The sequence below is a fragment of the Dendrobates tinctorius genome, unplaced genomic scaffold (genome assembly GCF_039654945.1).
Source record: "Dendrobates tinctorius isolate UK_male_01 unplaced genomic scaffold, ASM3965494v1 ptg000246l, whole genome shotgun sequence".
Taxonomy (NCBI): domain Eukaryota; kingdom Metazoa; phylum Chordata; class Amphibia; order Anura; family Dendrobatidae; genus Dendrobates; species Dendrobates tinctorius.
The window spans coordinates 11,955,205-11,973,352 of NW_027361913.1; the positions used below are offsets into that span (position 1 = coordinate 11,955,205).

The 18,148-nt window shown below is 47.3% G+C and overlaps 1 protein-coding gene across 4 annotated transcripts in view; it reads left to right on the forward strand.

Moving 5' to 3' along the window:
- Positions 1-18,148, forward strand: part of LOC141063233 (putative helicase MOV-10) — a 101,190-nt gene that overhangs the window by 37,351 nt on the left and 45,691 nt on the right. The gene's annotated exons all lie outside the window — the stretch shown is intronic.

The following is an 18,148-nucleotide window of genomic DNA, read 5'->3' on the forward strand; positions in this document are numbered from 1 at the left end:
ATGTGGCTGTGCACACCTTGCGAAAAGTAAGCAGAACATTTGTGGATGGTACCCACGGTCCGGTGGAGAGGAGACTGTCCTCTGGGTACCATATCCCTGTAAAAAATAGATTTTAAGCCCCAAGGGTGGTTTGCACGTTCATGACCGGGCCAACTTTTACAATTCTGACCACTGTCCCTTTGAGGTAATAACTCTGAAACGCTTCCATGGATCCTGGTGATTCTGACACTGTTTTCTCGTGACATATTGTACTTCATTTAGTGGAAAAAAACGGAAATTTGGCGAAAATTTTGCAGTTTTCAAACTTTGAATTTTTATGCCCTTATATCACAGAGATACAGCACACAAAAAACTTGATAAGTAACATTTCCTGCATGTTTACTTTACATCAGCACAATTTTGGAACCCAAATTTTTTTGTTAGGAAGTTATAAGGGTTAAAAGTTGACCAGAGATTTCTCATTTTTGCAACACCATTTTATTTTTACGGACCACATCACATTTGAAACCACTTTGAGGGGTCTATATGATAGAATGGTGTCACTTTTGGGTATTTTCTAAAAACTGCACCCCCTTAAGGTGCTCAAAACCACATTCAAGAAGTTTATTAACCCTTTAGGTGCATCACAGGAATTTTTTTAATATTAAAAAAAAAAAAAAAATGAACAACTTATTTTTCACAAAAAAAAAATACTTCAGGTTCAATTTTTTTTAAATTTTATTGTTCATATTGTGCTGAGTACGCTGATCCCTGATATGTGGGGGGGAACCACTGTTTCGGCGCATGGCTGAGCTCAGAAGGGAAGGAGCGCCGTTTGACTCTTTCAATGCAAAATTTGGCTGGAATTCAGATCGGACGCCATGTCACGTTTTGAAGAGCCCCTGATGTACCTAAACAGTGGAACCCCCCCCCCCCCCACAAGTGACCCCATTGTGGAAACTAGACCCCCCCCCCCCCAAGGAACTTATCTAGATGTGTGATGAGCACTTTAACCCCCTCCAGTGCTTCACAAAAATAAAATCGTATTTTACTCTTCGCCACGACAGCACCCACTTGGAGAGAGGGATCCGCCCATAGGAACAGGAAACCTACAGAGATAAAAGAGGGCGGTCCGCCTCTCCTCCTCAGTTGGTTTCCTGTTCCGGTGAAAGACAGCAGGATTCCTCTACAGACATACCTGGGCCAAGGAACCGCCTGTGCAGTCTCTGTGGGAACGGCAGGGGTTCCGGTCCAGAAGCAGCGACGGGGGAGTGCTGTAATCCGGCTCCCTCCTCGACTGAACAGCCGCAGCAGCGATGGCAGAAACAACGGGTCCGGGTGAGGCCGCCCGGGGTTCTCCTGCATATACACGCCACCGGGGTCCGGAGATGGCCGTCCCGGTCCGTGTGGGAGCGCGGAACCGGAGGGAACAGATGCAGCCTCCGTTTTCCCATGGCTTCAGTCCCCAGAGGGAGGACGCACATGCAGCGCCGATACCGGAAGTGGTAAGGGGGAACTTCCGGGTCACCGGAGAATCCCCAGCGGCAAGGTGCACGCGCGGTCTCAGGAGCATCGCGAGACCGCGCATAAGCATGCGAAGCGCTCCCCGCCCCCTCCCCGCAGAAGCTGCAAAAGGAGAAAAGGAGAGAGGGGAAAAAAAAAAAAAAAAAGGGACAATATTCAGTGGCGCGGCTGTATACCAGGCCGAGCATGCGCAAATTAGCTGCGCCTACCCTGAGGAGGTGCTCCCGGGGGGGAGGGAGTACCGGCAAAATAATGGTGGAGCAAAAAAAAAAAAAAAAACCCTGCTGCGAAGGGTTTAGCAGGCAAGCATGTTTTGCAGGTGACACGGTGGCATCCAAGGACCACTCTGGCAGAGGTTCCTCGGACAGAAGCCATGCCAACAAGCCCCCATCTCAGCCTCCTGAGCCGGTACCTACAGCTTCACTGGGTGAGTGGACGACTCTCTGCCTATCAAGCTGACAAATACCTCTCCCTTCTTCTCTCCCTCTTCTCTTCGCTACATCTCCTCCCTCAGGGAAAAAAAAAGGCTATGTAAAAAATGCATTAATGAGACTGCGAAACAGGCTTCAGCGTCAGCCACAGAAGTTACGGGCCTTAACCCAGTCTAGTAGTACACCTACACATACTAAGACCAAGAAACCGACTGTGGCCAGCTCAGACTCTGACGAGGCTGTGATCTCTGATAGCTCTAACATATCCACATCGTCATCCTCCTCAGGTATGGAGGGGTGTTTGCGTTTCCCCTTAGAGAACATGGACAACTTGGTTAAGTCCGTGAGAAACACCATGGGATGCACAGACACAAGGGAGCTGCAAACAAATAATGTTTGCAGGACTAACGGATAGGAAGAGGAGAGCCTTCCCTGTTATACCAGTCATAAAAGCCTGGTTAAGAAAGAATGGGAGAAACAGGACCAGGAGAGGTTACCTCCCCTCGGCTTCAAGGAGAAGGTACCCCTTCAGTGACAAGGAGTTGGTAACGGGGTCTAAGGTCCCGAAAGTGGACGCTGTTGTCGCCTCTACCTCAAAACAATCAGGGTGTGCTAAAAGATCCACTCAACCGTAAGGCCAATGCCGCACTGTAAAGGGCATGGGAGGCAGCTACCGGCACGTTTAAGCCGTCAATAGCCAGCACTTGCATGGGCCGTCCTATGCTGATCTGGATTGATCAACTAGACCAGCAAATAGACCAAAAAGGAACAGATTACGAGCCGCTGTTCCCATGATCCGTGGCGCGGCTGCGTTTATAGCGGACGCTTCTGCTGACTCATTATGTTTGGCATCCAGGACAGCAGGCTTACTTAATAACGCCAGGCATAGTCTATGGCTTAAAAGCCGGAGAGGCGATACCCAATCCAAGGCAAAGCTCTGTGCCATTCCTTGTGAGGGAGGGCGTTTAGGAGATGGCCATTTGGCAGAGGAAGGCCAACGGAAAACCAGAATCGTTGGGCCATAAAGGAGGACAAGATCCTCCCGTAGAGACAGAAACTAAAGGGCTAGTCCCTACAGTAGGAGGAAGACTAAAAATTTTTTCCTCTGAGAATGGGGAAAAATCACAGCCAGTTCTTGGGTCCTGGACATTGTTAGAAATGGGCTAAAGATAGAGTTCCATCATACCCCACATAACTCGGTTATTATAGCATCTCTCAACTCGCCAATCCAACTGCAGGCCCTGGAAGTCGAGATTCTAAGCTTGTTGGACAAAGAAGTATTGGACCATGTGCCCAAAGGGCAGGAAGAGAGAGGGTTTTACTCCCCTCTTTTTCTGGTACCTAAGCCAGATGGCTCTTACAGGACAATCATCAACCCGAAAAAGCTAAATACATTTGTCAAAAATCAATGATTTAAGATGGAGTATATTAAGTCTACAATTAAACTTCTCTTCCCCAATTGTATGATGGCGGACCTAGACCTAAAGGATGCTTGTAATACTCTTCCCATCCACTACAGGTATCAGAAATACCTGAGTGGCGGTGTCCCTCGATGGCACCATACACCATCTCCAGTTCACAGCCATGCCATTCGGCCTCTCCATTGCACCACGGGTCTTTACAAAGGTGATGCTGGAAGTAAAGGCCTTCCTATGCCAGAAACACAGCTTGATAATACCCTATCTGGACGACTTCTTAATAGGGAACTCAACTCGACAATGTAATAGACGAGTTGCTGACGCAATCTTAATCCCTACAGGCTCTAGGTTGGATAATAAACTTCAAGAAGTCCAGAGTCGAGCCACAATCCGTCCAGTCCTTCCTAGGTCTCTAACTAGGCCGCCGGCCATTCTAGACCGAGCGTGATTGCGTTCGTCGAGTGGCGGCCGCTAAGCGGCCTGGGCCCGAATGGGAGACCACCCGCGCTCACAGGTCCGAGGTCATGCATTACAAAAATGTCTGCTACCACAGGTAAAGATTGCAATGATCAAAACAAAGATCACATTAGCAATGGACAAACCAGGCCTGTCCTTGAGGGAAGCAATGTCCCTCTTGGGGTCTCTTACCTCCTGCATCCCAGCGGTTCAGTGGGCCCAGTTCCACACCAGGGAACTGCAACAACAGATTCTCCTAGAGGAGGCTTGTGTCCGAGGGAATTTGGCAAAGGAAATCACCTTATCCCAAACAGTCCTAACTTCCCTAGTATGGTGGTTAGATGACAATCTATCGAGAGGAGTGTCATGGGTGATAACACCTTCCGGTATAGTTACTACTGATGCCAGCCCTACAGGATGGGGGGCTCATATGGGGGGATCTTCTCCCAAGGCCAATGGGATATAAGCGAGAGACAAGATTCCTCAAACTACAAGGAGAACACATGAGAATCCTTTCAGACAACACCACAGTGGTAGCATATCTGAACAGGCAAGGCGGAACTCGATCGAACAGCTTAATGTCTTCCGCAAGAAAATTTTTATTCTTAGCCGAAAAACAATTTTTGTCTCTCTCGGTTGTCCACATAAGAGGAAGAGACAATTCGGAAGCAGACTTCCTAAGTTGCCACACGTTATGGCAAGGAGAATGGTGCCTGAGCCGGCAAATATTCAAACATGTCGTGTCACTGTGGGGTCTTTCCCAGATAGATCTCTTTGCCACCAAACAAAACAGACAGGGGTGAAGGTTCGCCTCCCTGAACGTGGCAGACTGTCTGGAAATTCTGGATGCCCTCCAAGCCCCGTGGCAGTTCAGATTGGGTGAAAGGCATATGCCAATCATACTACTGCCGCAGGTTATCAGGAAGATCAAGGCAGAAAAGGCGAGAATAATCTTAATAGCGCCATTTTGGCCCAGGAGGCCAGGGGTTTTTGTGCCTACAAGCAATGTCAGTGACAAACCCTTGGGTGCTCCCTCAGCCCACAAGCTCCTCTCTCAGGGGCCATTCTTCCATCCTCAAGTGGACAATCTCCGCTTGACGGCTGGATCTTGGAAGGGAGATGTTGAGAGCAAGAGTGTTCACGGGGGGACTAGTCAATACCCTCCTACAGAGTCGAAAATTGGCTACTACAAAGAGTTATAACAGGGTATGGAGGAAGTTCCTAGAGTTCCACACAGCTTCCGACTCTAGAGAAATCCCGATAACACCCATTCTAGAATTTCTACAAAAAATGGAAAGATCTAGGGCTATCCGTCAACACACTAAAAGTTCAAGTGTCTGCTCTAGGGGCCCTCTATAATTATAGCATGGCAGGCAATAGATGGAAAGCCAGACTCATCTCTGGCTGTGAACAGAGCGAACCAGTACACATACCCAGAGTGCCTCCCTGGGACTTGAATCTGGTACTAGATGCCCTAACGCGCTCCCCCTTTTTATCCATTAGACTCAATATCCCTTAAACACTTATCTCTTAAGATGGTACTGCTAGTGGCACTAACTTCAGCCGGAAGGGTCATCGACATACAGACACTTTCAATAGAACCTCCGTTCCTGTTAAACATTCCAGGATCAGTTGATATTAAAACCAGACCCCTCGTTTCTGCCAAAAGTAGCGGGGAAATTTTATAGGTCGCAAGAGATCCACCTCCCTTCATTTTACAGTAACCATTCTACTCCAGAAGAAAAATTCCATACACTAGACGTTAGAAGAGCAGTGTTACAATACATCGAGAAGTCTAACAGCTGGAGGAAGAGTAGGGCTCTGTTTATTTCTTTCCAGAGCCAAAGAAGGGATATGAAGTCACAAGGGGTACTCTGTCTCTGTGGATTAGGGACGCGATCTGTCTGGCAAACTCCACGAGAAATAAAGATCCTCCGGAGGGTATCAGGGCACATTCCGCCAGAGCTATGGCATCCTCGTGGGCGCTGAGGGGAGACGTCGCAATCGAGTCTATATGTAAGGCCGCAACTTGGTCGACGCCTTCTACTTTTTATAACCACTATAGGCTTGACTTATCATGCTCATCTGACCTAGCCTTTGGTAGAGCGGTCCTCAGCACGGTGGTCCCTCCCAGGTGAAGGTCTCTGAAAGTCTCTCCAAGTGGGTGCTGTCGTGGCGAAGAGTAAAAAGCCGGATTACTTACCGGTAATGCTCTTTTAATGAGTCCACGACAGCACCCGTTCACTAACCCTCCCTAGAAGTTAACATAATGTATATACACCTTCTTAGATGTAAAATTGATAAATTTTAAATATTGATTAATATAATGGCCTAATAATTGGCGGTACTCCAGGTACTCTGAAATACAACTGAGGAGGAGAGGCGGACCGCCCTCTTTTATCTCTGTAGGTTTCCTGTTCCTATGGGTGGATCCCTCTCTCCAAGTGGGTGCTGTCGTGGACTCATTAAAAGAGCATTACCGGTAAGTAATCCGGCTTTTTTCCACAAACATGATCTTTTAGTCACCAATTTTTTTTTTATTTTCCTAAGGGTAACAGGAGAAATTGGACCCCGAAAGTTGTTTTGCAATTTGTCCTGAGTAGGCTGATACCCCATATGTGGGGGTAAAACACTGTTTGGGCGCATGGCAGAGCTTGGAAGGGAAGGACCACCATTTGACTTTTTCAACTCAGAATTGGCTGGAATTGAGATCAGAGTCCATGTTCATTTGGAGAGCACCTGATATGTCCAAACAGTGGAAACCCCCCCCAATTCTAACTCCAACCCTAACCCCAACACACCCCTAACACTAATCTCAGCCCTAGCCCTAACCCTAATGGGAAAATGGAAGTAAATACATTTTCTTTTAATTTTATATTTTTCCCTAACTAAGGGGGTGATAACGGGGAGTTTGATTTACTATTTATGGCAGTTTTTATGTTTGGCAGCTGTCATATGCTAAAAGACGCTTTTTATTGTAAAAATAGTTTTTGCATCACCACATATTGAGAGCTATAATTTTGACCCACCGAGTCATGTGAGGTCTTATTTTTCAAACACGATCGCGGTGTACCGGGGGTTAAAGGGAAGCATCGGCAGGGAGGGGGCTCCCTCCGTGCTTCCCTGAGCCCCCCACAGCAGCGCCATGTGCAGCGCTGCTGCGGGGGACTCCTTCCCTACAGGCCCCCGGATCCAAGATGGCGACGGGGGCCTGTAGGGAGCTGACTTCCTCACTGCCTGCAAAGTGCAGGCATGAGGAAGTCTGCAGAACTGCCTGTGACAGATCAGCGATCTGTCACAGGACAGTGATGTCCCACCTGGGACTATGTAATAAAGTTAAAAAAAAAAGTGTAAAAATAATTTTAAAAAAAATCGCTAAATTGTTAAAAAAAAAAAAAATATTCCCCAATAAATTCATTTTTGGAGAATAAAAAAAAACAAAAGTACACATTTGGTATCGTAACGACCCGCCCTATAAAACTGTCCCATTAGTTAAACCTTTTAGTGAACCACTTAAATCATTTTTTGCTTCGTTTATTTTTATTTTTTATCATACCGAACAAAGTGCAATAACGCGTGATCAAAAAGACGCATATAAATATCCATGGCACCGCTGAAAACGTCATCTTGTCCCGCAAAAAACGAGCCACCATACAGCATCATCTGCAAAAAAATAAAGTTGTAGCTCGCAGAATAAAGCGATGCAAAATAATTATTTTATAAAATCGTTTTCATTGCAAAAAACCGACAAAACATAAAAAAAAAACCTAAATGAGGTATCGCTGTAACCGTACTGACCCAAAGAATAAAACCGCTTTATCAATTTTACCGCACGCGGAACGGTGTACACGCACCCCCCCCCCCCCCCCCCCCCCCAAAAAGAAAATCATGAAACGCTGGTTTTTGTTCATTCTGCGTCCCAAAAATCGGAAGAAAAAGCGATCAAAAAATGTCATGTGGAGGGGCGTGGCTATGGCAGCGACGGAGTAGGACGCACGCGGTGGAAGCTCCTGCCATGATAAAATCCGGTCGGCAGTCTCTTAACCCCGTAGCACACTCACCCCTTTTCTGACCCCTCTGAACTCGGGGTCGCTCTTGGACCCCCGCGGGAGAGCGGGGCTGGACTCTTGGGAGCCGGCGGCTCTGGAAACTAGGGCGACTGGCGGGGCCTGCAGGGAGCGGCGGCCATCTTGGAGGCGCGCGCTCTGCTGAAGAGAGACGTGGCGCTGAGTTTCAAAGCTGCAGCGCTGAGGGAGCAGGACGGTGAGCTAAAATTTAACTATTTGTGAGGGACAAGCGGTGTGAGCCCTGGAAAATTGGGCCCCGCGTCCCCCTCCTTACCATATTGCCTGCCCTGCGCCATAACTTTTGGGGCCTGGATCCCTCCCTGGCTGTAGCCCCTGTGAGAGTCGCTCCCTGGGCTGTGGGGGCCCTTGCTTGCCGCCTGGGACTGAACTTTGTCCCCCTTGTGAGACGCTGCGGGTCTGTGCTGTGCCTGGGTCCCTGCAATCGCCCTCTGTGCACAATACCCTGTCTGCCACATTAATTTGGAGACCCCAAAGTGCACGATCTCTGACATCCGGCTGTGCCCTATTGCCTTTACAATGAGTCATTCCAAAGGGTCCGGAACGGCTGCAGAAAAGCTAAAGGAATATGCCAGGATAGACCGTGCTGAGGGCTCTAGATCTACAAAAAATAACCCCCCCACAGGTTCAGCATAAGAGCCGCCCCTCTGAAGGTGGGGAGGAGTGTGAGCAGGGGGAATTAACCCTTAAGCAGGCGTCTGAACAACTCATGCAGGCCATCTCCTTGACCAGGACATCTCTGACTGGGAAGATAGAGGACGTATATAATGAAGTGGGACGCCTCCGGCAAGATATGCAAGCCATGAAGGTCCGCATTACGGAGGTGGAGACATGGGTATCCCAGGTGGAGGACACTGTCACACCCATGGAGGCTAAACTAACGAAAGTGGCGGGTTCCATGAATGCGTGGAGGCAAAAAACAGATGACCTGGAAAATAGGATGCGTCAAAATAACTTCCGAATTATTGGCCTGCCGGAGTGATCGGAGGGACAACATCCGGAGCAATTCCTAGAAGATTGGCTTAAAACCACTTTGGGCGACGAATTCTCCTCGATTTTTGCGGTGGAGAGGGCCCACAGAGTCCCTACTAGGCCTTTCCTTCCAGGAGCCCCGCCTAGACCCTTTCTGGTGCGCATTCTCAACTGCAGGGATAGACGTGGTTTTACGACTGTCAAGGCAAAAGAGCCCTATCAACTTCAACAATGCCACGATCTCGATCTTCCCGGATTTCTCTGCGGAACTCCAGAAACAACGGGCGCAGTTTACAGAGGTCAAAAGACGTCTGAGGGAGAGGAACATTATGTAATCGATGATTTGCCCGGCTCCGGGTCGTCCACTGGGGTTCTACTTTGTTTTTTACAGATCCGGCGGAGGCGGCGGAGTGGCTGCGATCCCATGGAGGGTCTGCCGAAAAGGAATCCTAATGCATCTTTTGTCAGTTGGTATTTTTCTATTAACCGACTGACTGGAGCTACACTCGGAAGCGTCCAAGATACCAACAATACCGGACACTGGGCTCAATGATGGTATCCCCTTGTTTGTTCCGTGATGGGAGTACAGGACTCTATTCCCATGTTGTTCGTTGTTTATTTACTTTGTTTTTTTTCCTTAGAGGTTTTTAGTAATTTTTCTTAGGTTGTAACCGCAGTCGACAACAATTTCAGTCTACAGGTGATGTCTCTAAATTTTGCCCGGGTAATACCGTGCACCATGTTCAGAGTAGCAAAGTATGGGGTCGGAGTTAATATGTATGACATGGAACGTGAGGGGAATAAAAAACACCTTGAAAAAAGATCAAGGTCTTTTCACAGGTCAGACATTATCGCCCTCACATTGTGGCCTTGGTGGAGACGCACCTGACTAGGGATACGGTACGGTGCGTGCAGAAGCCCTGGGTACAATGGTCTGCCCATACATTCCACACCAGATATTCCAGAGGGGTCTCTCTGTTGGTACATAAAGACATCAGATGGGAGGCGGGGGAAACTCGAAGGGACCCTGAGGGTCGTTTTGTTTTTGTCCCCGCAGTGGAGAACACCAGGAAATATGTAGTCCTATGTATTTATAACCCCCCTCCGGCTCGTATATCCATCTTGCAGAAAGCAATGAGCTTTGCCCTTAACTACGCAGACGTTATTTGTATGGGCGATTTTAATATGGTTATGAACAACCGCCTGGATAAATTGAGGCTGGATGATGTAGCGACCGGGGGGTCCTCCCCAGCGTCTACAACCCCGTTGTCATCATTTATGGCGGGTGGCTGGATTTGTGGAGGATGCGTCACCCTGAGTTAAGGAAGTACACTTGTCACTCATCCACCAAACGCTCTCTATCACGCCTAGACTATATATTCGGTTCTAGCGGTTTGGCAATGTGGGTGGCTGATATAGAACAAGGCAGTAGAGGGATCTCAGACCATAGCCCGGTCATCCTTAAACTCAAATATGGGCAAGTAAACAGTGGGATAGCTTGGAAGTTAAATCCATTCTGGTTAAAACTGATGGGATCTCCGGACAGAACGATTGATCAGTTGAATTGCTTCATCGCGTCCCACCCGGAGCCCCAGGATATTAATTTATTCTGGGATGCCCTTAAGGCATACCAGAGGGGCTGTTTGTCCTCCACGATCTCTTTTATATTAAGCGGGTTACCGCAGGGAAAGATGACGAGGTGGAGCAACAACTGAAAGACGCGGAGGCAGCATATATATCTAGCCAGACCAGCGGGAACAGGAGTGAGTGGCTGGCTGCCCAGAAGTTATATACTCAGGACGTGGACACTAAATCTAAGCGTAAATTGTTTTTTACCCGTCAATCCTATTTTGAATTGGGGAACCAAACGGGCAAATTTTTGGCCTACCTGGTGTGCCAACATAACACCTCTAATATGATTTTGCAAATTCGCAAGGTAGACAGTACACTGGTGTCTTCGACCGAGGATATTCTCGGCTGTTTTCAGGATTACTACAGGTCACTATATAAATCTAAAAGTGACTTTGATACTTTAGGGTGCTTAGACTATTTGTCAGATATATCATTTCCCACATTAGATCCTGAGCAGCGGGCCCTTATGGACGCTGAGTTTACTCCAGAGGAGATAGATAACGCTATGACAGATATGGCTTCTGGGAGGGCCCCTGGACCTGATGGGTTGTCTATTGAATTATATAGGAAGTACCGGGATATATTGACGCCACTCCTAGTAAAGGTCTATCGGGGAATATGGGAGGGGAATTCTATGCCTGAGTCCTTTTACGGGGCTAATATCATGGTGCTTTGGAAGGAGGGGAAGGACCCTTTAGAATGTGGATCCTATCGTCCCATTTCATTAGTGAATGTGGACTATAAAATTTTTACCAAGATTCTAGCTACTAGGTTGAATTCCATTATATTGAATCTCATACATCCAGATCAAACGGGCTTTATGCCGGGCAAAAGCACTTCCATTAACATCAGAAGAGTCCAGTCAATAGTCCAATATAGCTCCTTGGTACCAGACAACAGATGGGCATTGGCATCGTTAGATGCTGCCAAGGCTTTTGACTCTCTTGAATGGCCTTTCCTTTCCGCATGTTTGCAGAGGTATGGCTTTGGCAATCAATTTATTACATGGATCAAAATATTATACATGAAACCTAAGGCCCGTATTATAATAAATAATTCTATATCTGAATCTTTCATGTTGCATAGGGGTACCCGCCAGGGTTGCCCTCTTTCCCCGGCTCTATTCGCTCTTGCGATTGAGGCACTAGCAATACGTATAAGGTCCTTCCCCAATATCCGAGGTATAGATATAGCAGGTCGGGTAGACACCATTGGCCTATATGCCGATGACATGGTGATATTCTTGAATAATGTGGAAGACACTTTGCCACAGGTGATATCCCTTATAGATAAATTTAGTAAATATTCAGGTTTACAGATAAATTGGGAAAAATCTTCCCTGTTACCCCTTTCCCATGCTCCGATTTCCCCAGCTAGAGGATCTCTCCCCGTTGCCTATTGTATCTAGTTTTAAATATTTGGGCATCTACATCTCTAATAGTACACTTGATCTACAACTTAATGTCCACCCGTTGCTGGACCTGGTTAAAGCTAAATCTGCGTCTTGGAGTAGGCTCCCATTATCTGTGGCTGGACGTATTAATCTGATTAAAATGATATTACTCCCTAAATTTGGCTACTCGCTCCAGCACAGTGCGGTAGCGGTGCCTAAGTCCTTTTTTGTTACTCTTAATTCTCTGGTCACATCCTTTATTTGGGGGAAAACTAGGCCCAAACTTAAGTTGTCCACTTTACAAAGATCAAAGAAGGGAGGTGGGGCGGCGCGGCCAGATTTTTTCCTGTACTACTTAGCTGGGCAGGCTAAAGCTTTAAATAAATGGATGCCGGGTAACTGCCTCCCCAATTCTGAAAGCCACCTGCTTCACGCTGCATAAGCAGATTGCCCATTGGGTTTCCTTGAGTTGGAAAAAACTAATGCTCCACGTCTGCTGCTCCTGCTCCGGCTGGCAGGATTAATATGGAGACAAATCAAGAAGGTAATGGGGTTTAGGGGTGTTGTGGCTTAAATGCCCCTGTGGAGTAATAACTATTTTTTGGAGCTACTGAATCACCCATCCGCCATTTTTGGGGCTCAGCATGGCGTTTCTTCAGTGGGAGACTTGTATGACCAGGGGACCTTAAAGTCTTTTGAACAGTTACAAGCCGCGCATGATATTCCAAGGTCTCAATTTTTTCGCTATCTGCAGCTGAGATCGGCTCTTCAGTTACATATGAGGGATGGGGGTGTGGACCGTACTATTTCGTCTTTACCTCTGATAGGAATTCTTAACTCGCAGGGTCCCCAGGGTCTTATATCCTCCTTGTACACATATATGCTGTCAGTAGGGGCAGAATCGGCCATAAGCTCTACAAGGATGAAGTGGGAACGTCTCATCCCTGATGCGCAAAGAGAGGAATGGGAGGAGATTCTGGAGTCTCCGATTGGAGTATCACCATCTATCAATAACAGAATGATACAAATGTATATAATCAATCATATTTGACTCCGTTGCGACTTTTTAGGATGGGTTGGCTTCAATCATCAGAATGTATGCGATGTCACTCGCCAGATGCTGATTTTATCCATATGGTGTGGCAATGTCCATTATCCTACACTACTGGAAAGAGGTCACCACACTGACGTCCTTGATGCAGCCCCTGTCCCTCTAGAGCCATTGATTTGCTTGTTTGGGGTATGGGTGGAGGAGATCTGGGATCGATATGCTGGAGTCTTCTTGCGCGAGACGCTGTTTATGTTGCGGAAAGTGCTGGCACTGAGGTGGATGGGGAGCTCAGATCCTTCCCTTAGATTTTGGATCAAGTTGGTGAATTCGGTTGTTCCATATGAGTGCACGTTATATCACAATACGGGATGCCCGGGGAAGTTTGAGAAGATCTGGGAGAGGTGGAATTCCTCTCACCTTACTCTACAAAACTGAGACATCACGCATGACGCAACGTGATCTAGGCTGCGGAAATAGTAGATGTTAGTTGAGATAGTGGTAGATGTAGTTTAGGAGTTCTAGTTAGCTCTTACTGTTACATGACAAGGTTTGTGAAATTTAAATTAAAGTGATATATGTATGGGGAAACACAAAGAGTTATCCTTTAAATATGTTCGGATGGAAATGTACACATTACCTTGTTTATTTGTGAGAGTGTGCAATTTCTTTGTATTCTGTTATCACAGCTCATTATGTATGATGTGCATTCTCTGTACTCTGGTGTTTAATAAACGAATTTAAAAAAAAAAAAAAAGTCACGTGCCCGAAAATGGTACAATAAAAACGTCAACTCGTCCCGCAAAAAATAAGACCTCACATGACTCAGTGGGTCAAAATACGGAAAAATTATAGCTCTCAATATGTGGTGATGCAAAAACTATTTTTACAATAAAAAAAGCGTCTTTTAGCGTGAGCGTGCGACAGCTGCCAAACATAAAAACCGCCATAAATAGTGAATCAAACCCCCCCCGTTATCACCCCCTTAGTTAGGGGAAAAATAATAAAATAAAAAGTGTTTATTTCCATTTTCCCATTAGGGCTACGGTTAGGGCTCAGATTAGGGTTAGGGTTGGAGTTATAATTGGGAGGTTTCCACTGTGTGGGCACATCAGGTGCTCTCCAAATACAACATGGAATCTGATCTCAATTCCAGCCAATTCTGAGTTGAAAAAGTCAAATGGTGCTCCTTCCCTTCCAAGCTCTGCCATGCGCCCAAACACTGTTTTAGGCTGGTTTCACATTAGCGCTGTTTAAGCGCACGCACGGCCGGGGGTAGCTCCGCCCCCGAGCCGGCTCTCTGCCCGGCGTGCCCGCCCCTTGCTTGTAGCGCCGCCTCCTAGCAGACAGCGGCGCCTGCGATCGGCGCACCCTATCTTTAGCATAGGGTGCGCAGGCCGTGCGCTAGTTGCGCTTTGACCTGCGCTGCGCACTTTTGACGGTGCGCCGTGCGTGCCAAAATCAAACTTTTCGGATTTTGGCACGCACAGCGCACCGTCAAAAGTGCGCAGCGCAGGTCAAAGCGCAACTAGTGCACGGCCTGCGCACGATCTGCGCACCCTATGCTAAAGATAGGGTGCGCCGATCGCAGGCGCCGCTGTCCGCTAGGAGGCGGCGCTACAAGCAAGGGGCGGGCACGCCGGGCAGAGAGCCGGCTCGGGGGCGGAGCTACCCCCGGCCGTGCGTGCGCTTAAAAAGCGCTAATGTGAAACCAGCCTTACCCCCACATATGGGGTGTCAGCATACTGAGGACAAATTGCAAAACAACTTTTGGGGTCCAATTTCTCCTGTTACCCTTAGGAAAATAAAAAATTGGGGGCAAAATATCATTTTTGTGGAAGAAAAATGATTTTTCTATTTTCACGCCCAGGCGTTATAAACTTCTGTGAAGCACTTGGGGGTTCAAAGTGCTCACCACACATCTAGATAAGTTCCGTGGGGGGGTCTAGTTTCCAAAATGGGGTCACTTGTGGGGAGTTTCAATAGTTTAGGTACATCAGGGGCTCTCGAAACGCACATGACACCCGCAGACCAATCCATCAAAGTCTGCATTCCAAAACGTCACTACTTCCCTTCCGAGCCCCGACGTGTGCCCATACAGTACTTTTCCCCACATATGAGGTATCAGCGTACTAAGGACAAATTGGACAACAACTTTTGGGGTCCAATTTCTCCTGTTACCCTTGGGAAAATAAAAAAAAAATGGGGACTAAAAGATGATGTTTGTTGAAAAAATACGATATTTTTATTTTCACGCCCAGTCATTATAAACTTCTGTGAAGCACTGGGGGGTTCAAAGTGCTCACCACACATCTAGATAAGTTCCTTGGGGGGGTCTAGTTTCCAAAATGGTGTTATTTGTGGGGGGTTTCTACTGTTTTGGTACATCAGGGGCTTTCCAAACGCGACATGGTGTCCGATCTCCATTCCAGCCAAAAACGTCAAATGGCGCTGCTTCCCTTCCGAGCTCTGCCATGCGCCCAAATAGTCATTTACACCCACATATGGGGTATCAGCGTACTCAAGACAAATTGCACAATAACGTGCGTCGCTTGTTACCCGCGTGTTGCTGGTGCTGATCGCTGGTGAAGCTGCCTGTTTAGCAGCTCACCAGCGATCATGTAGTGACACACCAGCGATCCTGACAAGGTCATATCCTTGTCAGGATCACTGGTGTGTCGCTATGTGTGACGGGGCCCTAAGAATCGGGTGTTCCTGTTGCTGCATGAACCAGTTAACAGTCTAAATATGTAACAGTACAGACATAGAGGGCTATTTAATTGCGAAAAGCATGTGAGAACATGATGCAAGGAACCTGGATGTGGTGTGTAAAAAAAAAAAAAAAAAAAATTTGAAATGAGCCACACAGGAATATTTAGGTTAGTGCATTGAGGCGATAGGCCAGACTGAACAATTGCTTTTTAAGGGATGCTTAAAACTGGGGGGGGATTGGGGATTAATTGTATTAGCCTGGGTAGTGCATTCCGAAGAATCGGCGCGGTACGTGAAAAGTCTTGGAGTGGGAGGTTCTGATTAACGAGGATGTTAACCTCAGGTCATTAGCAGAACGGAGGGCACGGCTAGGGTGGTAGGCTGAGACTAGGGAGAAGATGTAGGGTGGTGCTGAGCCATGGAGTGCTTTGTGGGTGAGGGTAATATGTTTATACTGAATTCTGGAGTGGATGGGTAGCCAGGCTAAGGACTGGCACAAGTTAGAGGCATCAGTATAGTGATTGGTGAGGAATATGATCCTGGCTGCAGCATTCAGGACGGATTGGAGAGAGGAGAGCTTGGTAAGAGGGAGACCGATTAATAGAGTTACAATAGTCCAGACGAGAATGAATAAGAGAGAGTTTTTTTCAGAGTCGAAAGTAAGAAAGGGTCGAATTCTAGAAATGTTTTTGAGGTTCAGATAACAAGAGCGAACCAGTGATTGGATGTGGGGGGGTGAATGAAAGCTCAATCAAGTATAACCCCAAGACAGCGGGCATGTTGCTGGGGAGTAATGGTGGACCCACACATGGAAATGGCAATGTCGGGCATAGGTAGGTTAGAAGAGGGAGGAAACACGAGGAGTTCAGTTTTTGACAGGTTGTTTCAGATAGAGGGAGGACATGATGTTAGAGACAGCAGTAAGACAATCACTGGTGTTCTCCTGATATCACGCCTGCCTTTTTGGAAAAGGGTATAAGTGTCATCAGCATAGAGATGGTACTGGAACCCAAATCTACTGATTGCTTGACAATAGGGGCAGTATACAAAGAGAAGAGGAGGGGGCCTAGAACCGATCCTTGAGGAACCCCAACAGTGAGGAGGAGCCAGCAAAAGATACAGTAAAGGAGCGGTCAGAGAGATGGGAGAACCAGGAGAGAACGGTGTCCTTGAGGCCAATGGAACGTAGCATAGTGAGGAGGAGCTGATGATCCACAGTGTCGAATGCTGCAGAGATATCCAAGAGAATTAGCATGGAGTAGTGACCATTAGATTTAGCTGTTTGAAGATCATTATAGACTTTAGTGAGGGCAGTTTCAGTAGAGTGTAGAGGGTCGAGGAGAGAGCGGATAAGACGGGTGTGGACCAGGCGTTCAGGAGTTTGGAAATGAAGGGAAGATTAGAGACAGGTCTATAGTTATTGGCACAGTTTTGGTCGAGGGATGCGTGTGGGGTGTTTTTTTTTTTACGTAATGGCTGTATGATGGCATGCTTAACTGAGGAAGGAAAGATACCGGAAGAGAGATAATAAACCAGTTCAACCTGAACTACCCCTATTTTCTAAATGTTCTTTACTGAAAGCAGTTTTCTGACAATAACTGTTCCCACCAACTATTGCGCTAGTCAAGAGTCACATTAGTGTGTAGCATCCGATGCGATATGCTAGTGACCCCCGGCTCCTGTGCTGCCAGCGTGAGCAAAGTGTCATTTTTACTCTTGAATGAGAGAGTAATGTATGAAACTATGTCAAAATAGACTCTTCAGGAAAGCTGCCAGTGGTGGATTCCTGAAGCATCTTATGCTTCAAACACCCTTGTAAGCACACAGGTGTCCATAAGACGCCGTGTGCACACCCTAAGGCCAGCTTCATGCTGCTACAAATCAGTCCATACGAGCACCCCTTTTTCTGGATCGGCTGCGTGCATCCTGATCAAAAGTCAAGAGTGATGCATGTTTGGGGCAGGAGACCCATATCCAGTCCATACACCGCAGTCCGTATTCTGACCATGAAACGCGGAAGTGTGAAACCGGAATAACAATTATTTTGTTAGTATGTATTGAACTCCCAGAAATTAAAGGGAATCTCTCACCTCAATTTGGCGGGCTATTAAAATGCCTTGTATCCGGTCCGATGGGCGGTGTTTTGTCTCCTTTCCTCCACCCCATCCTTGTCCACCGTCCGTAATATTTTCGGGAATTTGAGTAGTTGTCCTCCATAGTCGGCGCGTGAGCAGTGCAGTATGCTTTGCCCAACTGCGGGCAAAGCCGAAAAGCATTACTGCGCATGCGGCGGTAAACTATGTCCCGAAAGTATTTCGCTGTGTTCCGGGACATAGTTCACCGCCGCATGCACAGTAATGCTTTTCGGCTTTGCCTGCAGTTGGGTAAAGCATACTGCACGCGCGCGAGGCAAGATTGCATTGCGCACGCGCCGACTATGGAGGACAGCTGCTCAAATTCCTGAAAATATTGCGGACGGCAGACAAGGATGGGGTGGA